General features: G+C 39.3%; 1 protein-coding gene across 5 annotated transcripts in view; it reads right to left on the bottom strand.

Moving 5' to 3' along the window:
* Positions 1-19,227, bottom strand: part of LOC127651699 (zinc finger protein 536-like) — a 217,589-nt gene that overhangs the window by 65,220 nt on the left and 133,142 nt on the right. The gene's annotated exons all lie outside the window — the stretch shown is intronic.

Below are 19,227 nucleotides of genomic sequence, written 5' to 3'. Positions count from 1 at the left end.
GAGTGTCAACAAGCCCACACTTGGAGTTAATTAGTCACTATGCGTATATGTGAGATGTCAGCAGTGTTACACCAGGGTGAGTTACAGAGGGATATCATATAGTGCAAAGTGTTTGACACCCCAGTGAAGTTAATGAGATACAAGACCAGGTCATGTCCTTTGAGAAGTTACATTAACCAGAGACTGACCAAACACATGCATCGCTGTTGAAGCTGTGGCCTACCAAAGTGGGTAAAGTGACTCCCCAAGTTATTAATAAAGTGCAAAAGGGCCAAAAATAAAAAAAATTCCGTCCGAAATCATTGTGTGTGTCTGACTTTTGGAAAAAGAACATATATGCACACAATCTGAACCTTAAAATCACATTTACCCTTTGTAACAGCATTTGGCTCTGTGTCTTTACATGAGTTGCAAGTCCATAAGCGCGTGACCAGCCAGGTGCAAACGTGACTTTTAAATGCATTCTTATTTCCACACCTACACATGATACGGCGTGTGTAGGGAAAGAGATCGTCTGAATGGCGCAACCCACTTTAGCAACCATTTGCTTCAATCAAAAGCTTTTGAACCAGTAATCTTTCTTTCTTTTTCTGTTTTTCTCCCCTCGTTTCTGTACCCTCTTTTAAGAGTCAAATGAGATGTGAGAAGTTAAAAAAGAAAGAGTGAAGTCAGCATCTCCTTCTCTCTTGTTACTGATCACATTCCTGCAATTTGCTGCCTCCGTTTTGCCTACATGCATTACATTGTGATGTGTGCCCCATTTTCTGACCCAAACATATCCTCACACCTAAACAAACACTGACTCTGACCCACTTTAGTTTAGTACCCCGACACTTACAAATATTACTTGTTTTGGCAGATTTTACAGGCTTTTAGCAAGGAGAGCAAGCACCATGTTATTGTCCCACAACAACATACATATAAATAAACAAGCACTCTCAAATTCACACATAATATATTGTATATGTAAGTTTGAGTGTTCATAATGACTCTCATGATATTAAATGTTATTCAGATTCAGACTTTCTTCAGATCCAGACTTTAATGTAAATCATCAGTCATGTCAATCTCATTCTTAACTACCTACTGGAATATCAGAGACACAGATACATAACCATATGAAGCCTTTACAGGTTATACTGTTCTTTTATCTCTTTCTCTCTCTCTCTCTCTCTCTCTCTCTCTCTCTACACACACACACACACACACACACACACACATACACACAGAGGCCAGCAGGGCTGTCTTTAATCAGCTGACTGCTCCCCAGCTTTTAATACGGCTGTTCCAATTACTGTAAAAGTCATCCTGCACCAAATAACCACAAATATTGACAGTTTATTGCACAACACATTTATGACATTTGAAGGTCACCTCATATATTACACATCATCTCTCGGCCCAGGGTGTCTGCAACACAGAGATTCTCGATAACCCGCCACATATAACTATTTTCTGCATATTGATTTTCCATTCCTCAGCCATTTTTATGCAAAAAGAAAATCTGTAAGAGACACAACACTAAAATGACTGTCACAAGTGAGCCACGGCTTTCATATATTATCCAGTTAAGCCTGAAAACAATAACTCTTTAATCCAGATCCTAGACAATACTCCAAAACATTATCAAATGCTATTGCGTTCTTTTATAGATGTTTACAGTCTGACTAACTAAGACAAGGGGATAATGAAGTTACATCTGTAATTTATGATTAACTTGCTTGTTGAGACTATGCTGGTATCAATCATCTGTATCTCCATAAGTATCTCATCGACCATTGGATTTGCTTATGAGATTTTTGCTGCCGTAACCAATAATAAAGAGCATCTCCAAAAGCATGACACAATGTATCAATACCCAGCTCATTGTCCAGAGTTCTGATAGAGTACTGGATATTCTGCAGTTAATAGCATACTGTATGTAACGGTTGCGGGAGAGGACAAGTGAGTTTTACTGGACTCACCTCATGTAACAGAACTTGCCCAGAACAACAGACGGGAATCGGACAGGACACAACTGGGAAAAGCCATTTGGGAGAGGGTGTGTCAATCACACTGCTTTCTACTCTCTGTGTGTGTGTGTGTGAGAGAGCATGCATTTATCACTTTGTGGGGAACAAATGTAACCATAGGGATAGTAAAACCCGGGATTTTTGACATTGTGGTGACATTTTGTCTGTCCCCATGAGGAAAACAGCTTAAAAATCATACTAAATTATGTTTTTTGAAAATGTAAAAATGCAGAAAGTTTTCTGTGAGGGTTAGGTTTAGGGGTAGGGTTAGGGAATAGAATATATAGTTATATATAGTGATATATAATATATATCTATGGAAAGTCCCAAAATGTGTGTGTGTGTGTGTGTGTATGTGCATCCATGCCTCTCCAGATGGACCACACCCTGTTCCCGTTAATATTAAAACAACAACAATAGGCCCACCTTAATTTTCAATTTTTTTTAACTTGCCCCCAACTCACACACGCACACACCTTTAATGGATAGCTCACAATCACACTTCCACTCTAAATCAGTCTGTGGTTCTGATTACTCTCATATCACTTTCTGTTGAAAAAAAAAGCTGCAATCGTTAAAACACAAGATGTCTCCCCAATCCATTACAATAATGTGTCACGTGTCACAGTCAGTCATTGACCTCCCTTCCTCTATAGCACCCAAGGAAAATATGATAGAAACATTTGGATTTAGATAGTAAAAAGGCAGAGAGAGAAAGAAGGTAACATGTGATGACATCATTTGAAAGGCATTAGGCTTTTAAAAATGCACCCGGGGGGAGCTGATTTCCTTACGCTGGAGCAACACAACACCATCCGGCTGATGCGCATGCTGCACTCTCTTTTTTTTGGACTGGTGCCATCTTTGTGAACAGTCTAGTTCAGGCGAGTTAATCAATTTGAGGTTTAGTTACACTGCTGAGGCTAGCATTCCGCCGACTGCTAGAAAGTAATCGGAACTCACAGAATTTATTAACCAAACACCAATTATCATTAAACACCACTGCATTATCCCTTTCTTTTACTACCTGACAAGGACTACTTAATGAAATTTTAGATTAAAGTTATTTAGCCCACTGATTTATAGTGGCTAAAAACTCCTAATGCAGCCCCTTGGCACAGATGCTTGCACAAGCAGTTATTTATTTTTTATTTTTTTTAGAAGTACACCAGGGACCCTAAACCCTCCATGGTACCCACCACAACTCCAGCCTGGAAATAGTCCAAACATTTCTAAGATTCACTAGATGAAGGAGCGAGCCCTCTTGCTTACAGCAAGTACACGCTGACCTGCGTGTCAATGAGGTAATAACTTCATGGAGTCAAACTAGAATTTAAATAAATAAAGACAAAATTCAAAAAGTGTTTACCCCCTTTCTGTTTGTGAGATGAAACGGCCGCAAAATGTGCTACATATAAGGCATGTGGGTAAACAAGGGCACCAGATGTTCTTTGATGTTAATAATGGCATTTATTATTAATATTAATTAGACTGCATTCAGCAATACATTTGGGCCATTTCCAAGTCAATTAAGCAAAATGGCATTCGGGAGATGGTGAAACGACATTTTAAGGCAGGTGTTTGACGGTCCCCTAATAAAACATTTTTGCTGTGACTGAAAAACAACCCATTTTTACTGGGTTCTCTTTTTTGTTTTTTCTTGGTCTGAAGGAAAGCAGTATTTTCTTGTTCCAAGAACTGCATTTTTAAAACAGTTGTAGTTAAACATGAACAGATGTTCTCTAGAAATATTTATTTACCCCATTTTTGTCTGTGTATGCATATATATATATATATCTATGTATGTATATCTATCTATCTATCTATCTATCTATCTATCTATCTCTCTCTCTCTCTCTCTCTCTCTCTCTCTCTCTCTCTCTATATATATATATATATATATATATATATAGATATATATACATGTACATATATTAGGGCTGTCAATTTCATTTGTTAATTCATTGTGATTAATTATATAAAAGAAAATAACACGTAAAAAAATGACAATTAGTAATTCCCCCAGACTGTAATAAGGAATTGTCCTATCACCGTAGCAATGCAACTTAAATTGCCACCTTCGTGTTTTTATGAGTGTCAGTCTGCAGGGGGCAGTAAGTGCAACTCTAACTCTACATGTAATGCACAGCTGTACAGACAACAAACACACAGGGTATTAAAAACTGTTAAAAGTGTCAAAGTGAAAAAAGTAATCCAAAAGCATTTGTCTGTCTTTTGTATGCACATAGACATTCTTTAGAAAAGTCATATATATATATATATATATATATATATATATATATATATATATATATATATATATATATATATTAATTTTATTTGTAAAGTATGCATATACAACAAATGCCAAATCCTCCAGAACAGGTCATCCAGCTAGCCATCCATCCACCCAGTCAAGAGACAAACACACTTGTAAATATCAGTCTAAAAGAAAATCTAATTACTACCCACATGGTGGTGAAAGATCAGATGGAGTGGAAAGGGCTATGTTGTCTATATAATCCTTATCCTATGTGTACTTATAAGTATAGACACATGTGTTCTCAGGCACAGAAATAAAACTCCATACTCCAAAATCTGGGCCATTAAAAAGCGGGCCGCTAGCACATTACCTCCAGCTAGCACTGATTTGGCAAGAGGGTCCCGTATTTTTTTTAAGCTTGTGGAGGCTCAGTGATACAATGGTACATTAACAATCTGTGCGTTCATTTATCAGCCCATGCATTTTTGGACTCAGTGTTTATGGCACTGTGCACTTTTCATCGCTGAAAATTAATGAACATGCCTCTCCTCGCAAAACATGCACCTGTGCCGCCGTGATGCTAATCACAAACATTTATATTTATTAGCGGCAGCCTGAGTGAAAGTAGGATTACAAGAGGAGGAAAGATTGTCCTTTTTCTGCTTTGTGCACAGAATGCCACATTTCTCTCATCCCCTCTTTCTTTTTCTCCTCTCTTTTTAGAGTACTTTTTTTTTGCTTCCTAATGGATGGGTCAGATGAAATTAAAGGAATAGTTCTCAACATTAAATACATAAATGTAGCTTGTCAGGGACTGAAAAAATTACAGTGATCTGAATGGTAACAGAGGATAACATTCTGCATAGCATCCCATTTAGTTTTCCATGGAAGAAGGAAGGTCATAAGTCTGTATTGGAACAATATGATGGTGAGTATATTATGAGAGAATTCATTTTTTGGTGAACTATCCCTTTAAGTTTTGATCATTCTCTCTCCGACAGTAAGAAGTTAGAAATTGCTCTTGACTTGGCAAACTTGACAGAATCCTCTCAACCAGTAAAATCAATAGTTTAATAGTTTAATGGGTGACATAAAGCACAAGAATTTCAACATGAATCTTTCACCTCACTAGGATCTTGGCCAAGTCATGCATGGCTCCTTCCCAACTGAAATCCGATGACTGTGTCTCAGGTTTCTCAAATCATGCCCTTCACAATCCGTGAGCATCATGCACCAACACAACAATATGACACAGTCTCAGGAGGTCAGGGAGGTGAAAGTGGCAGAATTGTGCAAATGTACCACATTGACAGCACTCTTGACAGGAGAAATCCTCTCCCTCCAACACCTTCTCTCTCCCTTTCACTCCATCCCACCATCAGTGACAGAAGGTGCTCCTCTCTCTCTTTAAAGGCTATGCCTCTGTCTAGCTGAGGGAACAGGAATGGTGCCATAAGTTCCCGCCTGGCACTCACCCATCTTTGTTTGCTCCTCTTGAGTTGCTTTCAGGCTTCAAAGAGCAGCAAATTAAAAAAAGGGGGTGGTGGAGGGGTGGATAAATAAATTTATAAATATGCACTGAAAAGAATGTGAAACCCAGGCTGCTGAGGAGGCAGTGAGGTCTTAATAACTTTATTATTCTGCAAGGTGATCACAGCATGCAGGGGAAGGGAGAGGGACCATCATGACCACTGCTGGCCTGACGCATGAGAGGAGTCGTTCTGCCATGATCAGAAGCCTTAGTGAGCTTGCAAGGGCCCTGAGGGCGGGCATCTTATTACAAGCCCCACTTCAGTGAGGCTTGGCTGCTCTTATTCGTGGTAAATATTCATTGGACGCCCACTTTTTTTTTTTTTTTGTAAAATGGGCAACTTTATCATTAGCTAAGCCTGGATGGATGCTGTCTGTTCAGGGCAACTGCGTTCCGTTCACTATGGTTAAACTGAGGAAATTAGGAAACTAGGATTCATAAATTGTATGATGTGATTTTTAGATCAAGATTCAAAGAAATAAAGATAGAAGTGATATGAATGTAAACAGAATTTATCTTTGCATTTCTTTAGAATTAGTTGAAGATTCCAAGAAAGAAAGAACGAAAGAAAGAAATGCTTTGAATGGTGTGAATGCAAAAACTAAGCATTTCTCTGTGCATTCCTTAGGAAGGGCACTGTACCTTTAAAACTCTTTCAGGGTGGAAAAAAAACCCTCCTCGCCTGACATTGATTTCCTATTCATTTTTCCACCTGACCAAATCAACAACAAGTACACCAGGCAATCATAAAGCTGACTTACACATCCCTTTACAGCACCTTCTAAATCCATTAGCATCCCTCTAAAGCCATATGCTTTGAAAAGCCATTCCTCTTTCACTTTCATTAATGAGAATTAAAACAATACTGATGTACATGAAGATATTAGGGGAATTACCATATGGATGGTCTGATCAATAACAACATTGCCAATCTAGACATCCACAAAGGCTGGCACTATAATGTGAAGATGATGAATTACATGCAGGATGACATTAATGGTTCTTCCCATCTTTACATAGTATATTGCCTTAAACAAAATCCTGCGTCATGACAGGAACTGTAAAACGTGGCTTTTTTGCCTCAACCACCTGGACTATAAATCACACGGTCAAGGACATCCCCCGGTTTTACTCTTATATGCACTTGTCCAGTGTCTTGGAAAATGAAATAAAAAGATTTATCATGCCACCCTAAACACAGGAGAGTCTCATGACTGAGCAACTCCATCAGAATGCATTCCAAGATGCTGAGAGCTGAGAAACAGAGTAGTTTTAAAACTGTCCCTCCCCCTCAAGGTTATCTCATCCATCAAAAATAGCACTGGACATCTTTTATTTATCCCACATTAATCTAAGTGAGATGTCTGAATGAAGTTTGATAGAGCAATTTTAGAACAACAAATATCAACAAACATCCAGGCAGGAGGAGAGTTGCTGAAACATGAACTATGCAGCATGACTGATGATCACAGTGGTATAATCACATGAATGGATTCACGGATTAGACAGAGATTCAATATAAAGTCATATCATGCATTAACATGACTGGAAACCTTCTATATAACTCTGAAATCATCACGTATGCCTTGTTTTTATTTATGCCCCCACTCCACTCCCTTCTCCCTGTCTTTTTCATTACCATTTCATTGTCCTTCTTGAGTACAACTCCAATGCTTCCAGTTGACGGTGCATCACTCCTCACACATGTTAGTGAGAAAGCTTGCTCCTATCTCCTCCACAGACCAAATGTTCATTTGTTATGAAGGTCATTGACAGAGAGTATGAATAAGCTAACAATTTGCCATTTGGAAACATTGCTGCTCTGATGACTCAACTATTAATTGATGTCCCCCTCTAATATGGCTAAAACTATATTGGTGATTGTACAGGCCACAGAGCCTTATGTCTTTATGTATGTCTTTTGTTATCTGAGGATAGACATCTAACATTTGGAGCAAATTAATGTGAAGTTAAGGCAGGCGAAAAGTGCTGCATGACATGATTTTGAAAATGAAATCAGTGTTACAAAGAAAAGGGCTTTAGATGCCTTGCTGCTCTATTCTTTAGTTTTTTCCCTTTTTCCATCCACATTACTGGCTTTAAAGGACTGTGTTTGTACAATGCCATCAATAAACTGTCATTTAAGCATGACTCTAGATTCCATTACATTAATTTGATGTTTACAACTAAACAATAACAGTTTACTTCAAAACTAATTTACTGATAAGCTAGCCAGGGCATTCAAACATACTTGTCTGTATTTGTCTGAGCGCACAATCATTTAGGCTTACCAGTGGTTCCCAACCCTGTTCCTAAAGGCCCCCCAACACTACACATTTTGTATATCTCCATTTTCTGACACACCCAATTCTGGTTGTAGAGTCTCTATTAACTAGCTAATGAGTTGAATCAGGTGTGTTTGATTAGGGAGATTTCCAAAATGTGTAGTGTTGAGGGGCCTCCAGGAACAGGATCAGGAACCACTGGCTTATGCTATTTTAGTCCAGCAACCAGCAATTTTTTTGTATTATTATTATTATTTATTTATTTTTATAAAAGTTCTTTGTTTCTGGAATGAAGCATAGAGTTTCAAATCCTTTATCTACAAAGGCTCAAAATCTCAAGACTAATTACAAATTAATCTGAATCTGTACATCTAAAATAAGAGGGAAATAACTCTACGTAATAAGATCTATCTTTTATACATTTATAAATAGCTTCACATGCCTTGGTCCGAAGAGCGAGAAGCATGTCATAATTGCTTGTCGTCTACACCCATATGGGGACACTGGGGCTGGAGATTGTGAATTTTAATAATTGATCATTAGCTTGATATGTGTGAGTGAGCTCAAGTTTGGCTTTCAGATTTGACTAGCTCCATTAGGACTAGCTCCCGTGGCCGTGAGGACTGTGGTAGAAGGTCATGGAAGTCAGTGCAGTGTTTGTAGTTCAGCTGCGCGATATGGCGTGTCTGCTACTGCTATTAGCATGAAAGTGTTTTAAGCGTTAACTACAAGGTTAACCTTTCCATAAATCATTGTATGGCTGACATTAAACCTCCAACATTCTTCCCATAATCTTTGTCTAATGCAGTGGTTTTCAAACTGGGGGGCACACCTCCCCAGGGAGGCACCAGAACATGTATTGTATAAATACAATAAAAATGTATTTTAAAGATAATGAAAAGTAAAACTAATAGCAAATATGTTTCAGCTTTATAAAGAGGAATCAAAATGAGTTACTTTAAAATGAGCTATTTGGCCTTTAACTTCTGTAGCTGCAACTTTTGTTAGAATGGCATCATAACACATGGTTTATTCATATTAGAAGAATGATAATCCGATGTTCTCTGATGATGTGAGAGCTGTGAGTAAATCATAGGACACATAAACCATCAACTAAATACATTGATTGTGACTTACATCAAGTTTATCTAGAACTCCATGTAGCGACACATATGTGGAAAATCCAAATATATGAGTAACAAAATCACAACGTGTCCATTATTATTTGTTAAACATGAGATCTCTTCGACATGCCTTCATTTTTCTGTGGCAGGTGCTTTTTCACATAAAAAATATAGCACTGATTCTTGATATATGGGACAAAACATGGCCTAAATAAAAAAGTAATCTTCAAAATCAAGAAATTCATAATAATAAAAATATTCAAAAAGAAAAATCTAAAGAAAATGTTTAAACTCAGGGCATTCATTACTTATAATAATTTCATTAGAATTTAAAATGCATGCTCTACACTTGGAAGCACATGGAACTTAACCTGTCCTCAGCATGAGGTCACAATGTTAAACTGACAAACATAGTGTTTAAAAATGCTACAAATTCATAAATAAAATAAAGTAAACTTTAAATTGTATTTTCCATAAAAAAATCAGCCTATAAAATTTGTCTTCACGTTTTTATAATCCAGAATAAATCAGATAAGGTAATGGTCAGCTATAAATCTGAGTAACCCTTTCCAAGTGGTCAGGTGTGGAGCGGAGGGGGGCGGGGCCGGGTCGGAATATCGCCCGCCCGGTCCCCAATCGGCCTGATGAGGCGCGCGAGGGATAAAGGGATAAATTATTATTTATATTGACAAGCCAGTTCTCACCTCCTCCTTGCCCATCCTTTAACTTTTTTACATTGGTGCCGAAAGCCGGGAAGGAGGAGGGATGGCCGTCGCAGAGTCCTCGACACTGCCGTCCACCCAGGGGAGCGCCGCTGCCATCTGCCGGGTGACGGAGTAGCCCGACCGCCCGGATGCGGGGGTACGGCCGTCGTCCGCGGGGCAAGTGGGGACTGGCTACCCCGACCGCCTGGAGCGAGGGAGCCGCTGCCGGGGGCGGAGGAGTGCCCTGCCGTCCCCAGAGATGCGGAGGGGTCGAGGGAAGACCTCCGTCCACGAGGGGACGAGGGAAGAAACTCTCCGACCGCCCAGAGCGGTAGAGGCGCTGCCAGGGGCGGAGGAGTGTCCCCATTTGCCGCCAGAAAAGCGGAGGCGCATTCTGTCCGCTGGGGGTCGACGGTTTCACTCCGGTTCGCCCGTGGGTGGAGGGGCTGTCGTCCGCCTGAGTGTGGAGGAGTGTTCGAGGAGCACACGACGGTACATCAGAGAACCGGTGAGTGAGCTTTTTCTCTCTCTCCTCTCTCTCTCCCTTTCGCACCGTGTTGGCCTTTTCCCTCGCCTATTTTGTTGTTGTTTTTCCCCTCCTGTCTCCTCCCAGGGCGAGGAAGGCGGGGATGACCACGCTGGACGCGAGATACACCCCCGCCCAGGGATAGGGGGTGTACGTCATGCCAGTGGCACCCGGCCTGAGATAACGCCGGAGGAATGTGGAGAGGAGGGGGCGGGCCGGGTCGGAATATCGCTGCCCGGTCCCCAATCGGCCTGATGAGGCCGCGAGGGATAAAGGCGGCCGGTGACGATTGTTCGAGAGAGAGAGAATTACGGGCATGTCCGTCATGTGTGTTTGTTTATTTGTTTTTGAGTTTTCATTAAATTATTATTTATATTGACAAGCCGGTTCTCGCCTCCTCCTTGCCCATCCTTTAACTGTTTTACATCAGGTAAGTTTGATATTTTTTTCATATTTTAAACAAACAGTGTTCAAGTCTCTTTGGTAACAGCTTCAACATGTCAACTATGTCATCCCATTGTGAAATAAAATAAGTTGGGCATTTGAGTTTGGGTTATAGAGGCAGCTTAAACTGAGGAAAAACAGAATGGCTCCAGTGTACAACACATGGTTAAGATGGGAAAAATATATATATTCAATTTTGTCAACTCCATCAGAATTTTCAGAATAGTGTGAAAACAGAAAAAAAGAATGTATAGAATGTATTTTATCATTTAACTCCTTTACTGAACACTATGATTAGTTAATAAAAGACTATACACTATTGTTGGATGGATCAAATAAAAATAGCATGCTTTTATGTGTGTCTGACAGAGTTTATATATATATATATATATGTTTCCTCTGTCTACAAATATATCCATTTCAAATTACTTAAGTATAAAAAATAAAAAATAAGATTTAAAACCTGTTTTGTCCCTTATCTCAAGAATCATTGATATAGGCTACAAAAATATGTAAAACTCCCATTGCTCTAAGGACATTTTCTTTTTTTAAATATATAAAGATAGTACAAAATACACTTTCATATTATTAATATAATTATTTATAGCCATTAATTATACAACGGTGTATGAAGAGCCTGTCAGATGTATGAAGGCTGCATTTGTACAAGAATATAGCCTTAAATGTAAAGGAGAATGTACAGCTGATATACATTTTATAAATGTATCTTATTTAATATTTACTTGGCTATTGTACAGTATATACAGTAAATCTGCCAGCAAGGGCCGGGATCTCGTACATTTTGTTTGAGGTTGAGGCTAACTGTATAAAACCCCTGGTCTAATGCTAAATTCCTCAAATAAATCTAAAATAGTATTTTTTTTTTAACTTAATGGTTTAGAAAACTTTCCATTAGTGATGGTGTAGATGTCAGGTGTAGCCATAAAACCTCAAATATAATATTTATATAATGATTACCTAATTTAAATAAATAAATGCACTAGTTTTGCAACATCTATGGTACATCACAGGCCTTCTTGACCTAGTGAAACACCTGAAATCTCTTTGATATGAACTGCTTCTCTTTCCCTCCCCATTCCTTCCAACATCAGCTGGGGTCTGGCATGCTCCCCTAGCAGGGGAACCTCTGGGCACCTTGACTTTTGTTAACTGCTAGTGGCACGAGCTGAGGAAATAGGTCATTAAATGAAACGAGCCAAGGCCAACCTCCCAGACTCCCAGAACTGTTTCCAATAAGATTGCTTCCTTTAACAGGAGCCAGAATCTCACACAGCATTAGCGTCATTAGAGTCACCCCATCTACTGCCCCCCTCCCCTTTCTCCAGGCCTACCTCTGCTCCATTCCCCCCTGCTGCAGGCAGCGCTCCTGCTGTTGGATGCACTAACATGGTTTCTACACACTGACTCCTTGCTTTAGTAAAGGGCAGACACCTTGTTGTTGGGGCAAATGCTTCAAATGCTACCCGCAGCTAACAGACACTTCAGGATGTCAGACACTCGATTGACATTCCCTCATCTCTCTCTCACTCCCACCCGTTCGCAAGCAGGTCTTCACAAACTAATTTTATACATACACATGCCGTTTACACATCCACATGCTCTTACTGAAAGCTTGAATGCCAAGGCTGTTCTGATGATGCCCTATATTTAAACACCTCAAAACAGAATTAGCCATAGCTGCCAATCAAAGTTTAAAATATGTAACTGAGAAACACATTATCTACGGAGCTAAAACTCGCCTTGCACTTGTTGCTTCCCCATCAGTATATTTAAGTTATTTCCCTTCATTATGAGAAAAAAGATAAATGAGTGATTCACATCTCCCACACCTGTACTGGCATCCTGCTCCTCTCCAGGGTGATAAGGGATTTCAATAATGGCATTCAGCATTTTGGTCTAAAGAAAACATAATTGCTCGGCTACTGTTGTAGCCTCTGATGACACCCTTATTTCCCATCATCCTTTGCTCTTGACTGTTAAGTGATCATCGTATCAAAAGAGAAGTGGGTGCAAGGTTGAGATATCGATGCTCTGTGGTCACGTTGAAAAGCAAACACGGGCGTGGTGCAGTGAGAGGGAAAATGAGTGCTGAAAAGGGGGTGGAAGGATGAAGTGTGGTAACAGAATGACAGTGGATGTGAGAGATAAGATCAATCGGGAAATATCACAGCATTCGGTAATGATTTAAGCGACTGGACCGCTCCCTCTAATAGTCCTTGATGGATAACTGTATGAGAGATACATAATTTTTGACTTGCCATTTACACAGCATTGCACCTGAAAGCCGGGTGGAATAATAGACAGTTTAAAATGTCAGGGAACTAACTAAGAAAGAGAGACGGATCGGCCGGCAGAATCTTAATTAGGAAGCCCAGCTAATGGCCCTGTTAGTATGAAGGAGGAGGGCATGTGGGGATGAAAGGTTGGGCTATAGGAAGTGCTGTTCTGAAACAGACAACACTTCCCAGCAATGCTTTGGTCCAATCAGCCGAGGCCTACCCTGCTCGTTTGTAGTTGTTTTTTTGCCTCGATAGGCTGACCAGTCACATTGCAAATATATATCTAGCTGCGAAAGCCATCAAGAATATGCACTGTCTGGAAAGGCATGTATAGGATTTACCTATCTGTCCCATAGCAGACCTGCATGTTGAGCTCAAGCCAGCAGCACATGATTGTGTTAATTAATCTGCCATTGTAAGCAGGGGGAACAGCTGCAGAGGCTCTCGTGGCTGCGTTGTCAAAGCAAAACAATGCCGTGTTAAGCTTCCCCCACTGAATCTTCCCATTACAAAAGCGGCTCCAACACAGGGGCTAAATTCATAAAACCCACAGATCAATTTTTACCAGCACTAATGTCTGACCTTTAAAGGGAAAAGGGTTTTAACATGCTTAATTTCGGCTTGAAATATGGTCAGATATGTGATACCTAGGATTTGGGCCAATTCCCTGGGCTTTGAAAACAAACAGATTGAGCAGAGAAAGAGGGGTTGAGGAAGAGATGGGGAGAGAGAGAGAGAAAGAGAGAGAGAGAATGTGAGAGAGAGTGGAAGATAGGAGCTAAAGAGGTCTGATCTCTTAAACAGAGACTAACAGAAGAGCACCCAGGATTCACCAGCTGAGTGCTGGTATTTTAAAACAATATGTCTAACACGTTTAGGAGGCAGCCATCAATCTCTGTTATGTGGATTTAATTTACAAGGGAGGGGAAGGGGTGGGTGGAGGGTGAGGAAGGGCCATGTTTGCACACACATTCCGTGACAGAAAAGAATGAATACCTAAAAGGCAAGTATGTGGGGTGTGTGGAGATCAAGAGAGGTGATGCATCAGTTGACTTTGTAGAGACCATTGACAATCTTATCCAGGTAAAAAGTTCAATAATGCTCAAATAACCAGGTTCCAAAATTATATATATATATGATCATATATACATATATTTATTTTGATTTCATAAAAATAATGCAAATGACGGTTTCATAGCCTGTAAGAAATATATACAGATGGTAAATTTTCTCAATTCACTCACAATTGGCAGGTGTCCCCAAAAGTTAATCTTTGGACCCTGCATATAACGTTTAGCACTCATGTCTATAATCTGAATAATGCTTTATACTCCTGTGTGGGAAATTATTAAGAGTACTACAAAAGAGCTGTGAATGTGAGGTTAGAAGAACCTGCCATCATTAACATATATATATATATATATATATATATATATATATATATATATATATATATACAGATTATTCATGCCATTATATACATACATATATAATATTTTTTTTTCATTTATGTTATTATTTATTTATTTTGTATGTCATTTTCACTATTCATTTGGGGTTTATATGTGAACTGTGGTTATCTTCATGAAAGGGTGTGTTAGGGTCAGATAAACAGAACAACATACATTAAGTACACAGAGAGTGAGAGACAGTACTTATGTGTGTCGGGGGGGTGGGGTGTGGGTGTGGGCTATTTCTGTCAGGAACACTAAAGGGGTTAGACAAACAGTGTTTGAGGGGAAGATGGTGGTGAGATTCTCTGGAAACTCTGTAGGGGGGAAAGATGGCACTCTATTTCTTCCTGGTTTCCAAAGAGATGGGGATCCGCTGCAAAAAAAACTCATGGTGCTCCCTGGACCTCAACCCACTCTGCAGTGGGAGACCGTCTGTTTCGGCAAAGCTCCTCCAAACAGACCACCAAGTGTGCCCTGCTTTTAAAGGGATAATACTTCACAGACATTCTGTTGGTGATGGTATCTGTTTAGCCAAAATGTCCTAAAGGTTTTGTCAGAGGATATGGCGTAGCAGGAGAGTAAACCTTCTCAATAGATGAAAAACTGAAGCGTGCATACATCCATAAAGCTCTGTTAGATGTGATTTCATTTGGAAAAGCACTATATTTGATATATTTAAAACAATCTTGGAACAACCAGGATAAAGGTATTTATCATGTTTAATATTTCATATTGTTATAAAGCTTCTTTTGAAACAATAATTCAAAGGAATAAAATAACACATAACTATACAGTTGTATCCATTAACATTAGTTAACATGAATAACCAATGAACAATACTTTTACAGCATGTATTCATTTAAGTTAATGTTTAATAATATACTAAAATAATATACTAAAATGTTAATTGCATAAGTAAACATTATATAATGCATTCTGAACTCATGATACCTAATTAATTAACTAATGTTAACAAATAGAATCTTATTGTAACAATTCATTCAAAAGGAGCATATTGCATACAAATATTAAAAGTAGGATATTGCGTGTTAATAGTCTTCAAATAAATAATGATATTTGTGAGTAACAATACTAGCAAACAGTGGCTGATAAATTAAACCAGAATGTGTGCCAGCTCTTGTGAGTGTGTGAGTTTGGCAGAGACATGCTAAAGAGACATTTTTCTGAAGGTTTGCAGATGGAGAACGGTGACATGGTGTGAACACGCATCTCCAAAGTGTCGCTCGCTCACGCATCTCACCTGTCCACCACACTGCATCACAGAGAGCCATCAGATGTTCAACTTACCGCTACAGTAAGCATGATATAAGAAAAGCCTGTCTGTTAGCGCTTTCGCCAAGGCGTACATTTCAACACTGTTAGCTACGTTTAGGCAACGTTGGGCAACCTTTTGCTGATGATTCATTATCATGTCTCGTGCTAAGGGTATCGTGATATGATGTTAGAATGCTGTTCTTTTAATCGCCTCACACAGAAGAACTTTTTTTTTTCTCCTCACAACGCTAGCTGTCAGAATTATTTGGAATCAGGATGTGTTGACTTGAGATTTCTGCCTACATCCATTTTGTTGTTGATGGTGGTGGTGTCTTACTGTGCTGAGACTTGCAGGATGTAAAAATAAACTTTGTGGAAATAGACGTGCATTGACATAGTGCCATGTTCAGACTGTGAGCAGCTTGTGTCTCATGAACGTAATCCAGAAATGTCCTCAAAACTTTTCGCTCCTCTTGATCCCTCTTCTTGTTGCTTTATGCCACAATAGACAAAACCGGTATTCTTGAGGCCTGGTAGATACCCATGAAATATCAGGATCACAGAAAAAGCCAGAGACAAAGAGAGAATGAGAGAAAACCATATTTGACATCCTTTTCTGAATCCTCATCTCTGTCTTACAGAAAATACCTGTTTCTGGCATGGGAAGTGCTTCAGTGGCAAGATTACCACTCATCTGCACCCTGAGCCAGGAGAGGTGGCATTTGGGCGATCCGTCCCCAGTGAGTGGCTCGCAAGGGCTCAGCCATGGTTTAGCCACGCTGAGGGAGCAGGCGGAGGAGCCCTTAAACAAGCTCTAAACCTGTGTCCTGAGGGGAACACTGGCACAACTTTTCGTGGATCAAGCCTGGTGTTAAATGAACCTACATGGCCCTGCATCTCTAAGACATGCAGTACTTATCATGAGTTGATATTGTTTTTTTATTTTTATTATTATTATTATTTTGTTATCTGTATTAAGTCAGAGTCTGTTCACATCATCACATCTTTTCCATAACTTCTCGAGTGAGAATCCCTAGGGAAAAGTTGCTGAATCTTAAAAAGGATATTATGCGCATTGGAGAGACTGGAGGAAGGAACATTTGATGGAAGCTAACTGCAGAATGATACAAGCACCTTTTGCAGGGAGACACTTTCAAAGAAGCTTGAAGAGAACAGCTGAAGTTCTACAAGGAAGGATGAAGGAAGGAAGGAATGAATGAAGGAAATAAAGTACGGAATGAAGGAAGCGAGGAAAGAAAGAAAGAGAGAGAGAGAAAGAATCCTTGACAATAAAATATTGTGATGAAAACTTATGACCTGGGGAAACATTAACCCCAGCCTAAATCATTATGATAAGTGTTAGGTTAATGATGCCCATGTGTTCCAATATGTTTAGTAGAGTGCTGGAAAATCACAGATGTAAGGTTTTGCACTGTTCTTTATTTCCTCGGCTGTGAATTAAGAGTGTTTGCTGGTTTGTAAACAAACTGTGCTAACAGCTCTTTTCACATGAAAGTTAAACTCAAATAACATATGTTCTTAACAAAAACAATAGGTGTTAACCATCTAAACTGCAATTGGGGTAGATCTTACACAAACAAACACCAAGCTTTGTTTCCAAGACAACTAAAACAATGTGATTCCTGTGGCATGCTAGATGATGCCACTTCTTGCTTGTTGTGCGTGAAACGCCGATACTGAGACCGTGGGAGTTTTCGAGCAAATGCCTTCCTTTGTGGCATGTTGCATTTGGTCAAACCAATAAAAACACATATCCTGGGGGACAATCAAACTATTTTTCTATGTAGAAAGAACAATTGAACTTTCACTTCTCCCATTCTCTCTCTCTCTCTCTCTCTCTCTCTCTCTCTCTCTCTCTCTCTCTCTCTCTCACACACTCTCACTCATTCCAGAACAGCTAAATGAATTCAACTCCAAACCTAATTAATCCACAAAGGTTTCATGTCTTAATCCCCAAAGTCAAGGGGGTTATTGTCCTCACAAATGAGGTCAATGTTTCTCCCAGTGGAAATACAGGAACAGCAGTGAGACCGATAGAGACAGGCAGGGAAAAGAATAGGAGATCAAGGCTGTTTTCTATGTGAAACTTAGAGTAGCCGTTCTGAAGATGGTGACACAAGCTACACAAATAGTGTTAGAGGTGCCCTGTGTGTTGGATTGTGTTTTTAACCATTTTAGTGGTTAGGAGTGGTCCCAAAACCTCTCAAGATGGAGAGAGGAATAATGACAAAAATAAAAAAGTGCTCACAAATCTTTTTTGATTTGTATGATTTGTAAACATGTCCCAATTTACAAAAGTAATTTCCATGCAGATCAATTAACTCCTCAATGGTCAAAGATTTCAGGATTGCCTGCCCTTGGGAGAGAGGAGGTAATGAACTTTTTTATTTTGTTGTTTCTCATATCTCTAATCTTTTAGAGCATTTTACTCTATTTCCTCTTGTAAAAGATTAGAGATATGAGAAACAACAAAATAAAAAAAGTTCATAATCTCCTCTACAAAGGGCAGCCAATCCTGAAATCTTTGACCAGTAGGGAGCCAAAGCATAAGTACAGCAAAGCTTGTTTGGTGAAATCTGCAACCTAATGTTTTGTAGGACACAGTAAATTAACAGACTGAGAATAGCAAGATAAAACATACAAATAAAAACATAATGTAAAGGCAGAGTTTCAAATTGGCAAAAAAGAAAAAGGACCAGCACACACAGAACAAAGAGCTTCTTCTTCTACCCACAATGGTTGCAGTGAAGAGAGGGCTCTGTATGAACCCAACATACAACACAGGCTCATTAGCAGGAGCTGCGCTGTTTATGATTACCCATAATTACCAGCACTTGAACGAGACCTAGTAAAAAAAGTACAGAAAGGAAGAAAAAAAACATAAAAAGGTGAAAGAGAGAAAACATATTGTGACTGTAGCCTTGTTACAGCCATTTTAATTTCAAAGTTCTTTTAAGCTGAAAAAAAAAAAATGAAAGCAGTTTACATTGTCATCCCTACTGCTGTGCTTGACACTTTAGTTTAAAATGACAGTAGGAATTAAAATCTGTAAATGGCTTTTATTTTTGATGCACAATATATGAATCAGCTGTCAAACTCAGTGTTTGTTGATTTTTATCGGGAGGGTTATTACATTTTCAGAATGTGACAATTAAAAAGCCCTCCATCATTCCACAACTTTGCCTCAGGGTGCTAATCTACAGTAAAATGGAGTGTAGGAGTAGGAAGGGTAGGAATGTGTTTTTGCAGCGCTCTGTGAGATACAGATATGCTGAGTAAAGCTAGCAT

The sequence above is a fragment of the Xyrauchen texanus genome, chromosome 1 (genome assembly GCF_025860055.1).
Source record: "Xyrauchen texanus isolate HMW12.3.18 chromosome 1, RBS_HiC_50CHRs, whole genome shotgun sequence".
NCBI classification, from domain to species: domain Eukaryota; kingdom Metazoa; phylum Chordata; class Actinopteri; order Cypriniformes; family Catostomidae; genus Xyrauchen; species Xyrauchen texanus.
The sequence above is the reverse complement of the archived record's forward strand: the minus strand, read 5'-3'. Positions and strand labels throughout refer to the sequence as shown.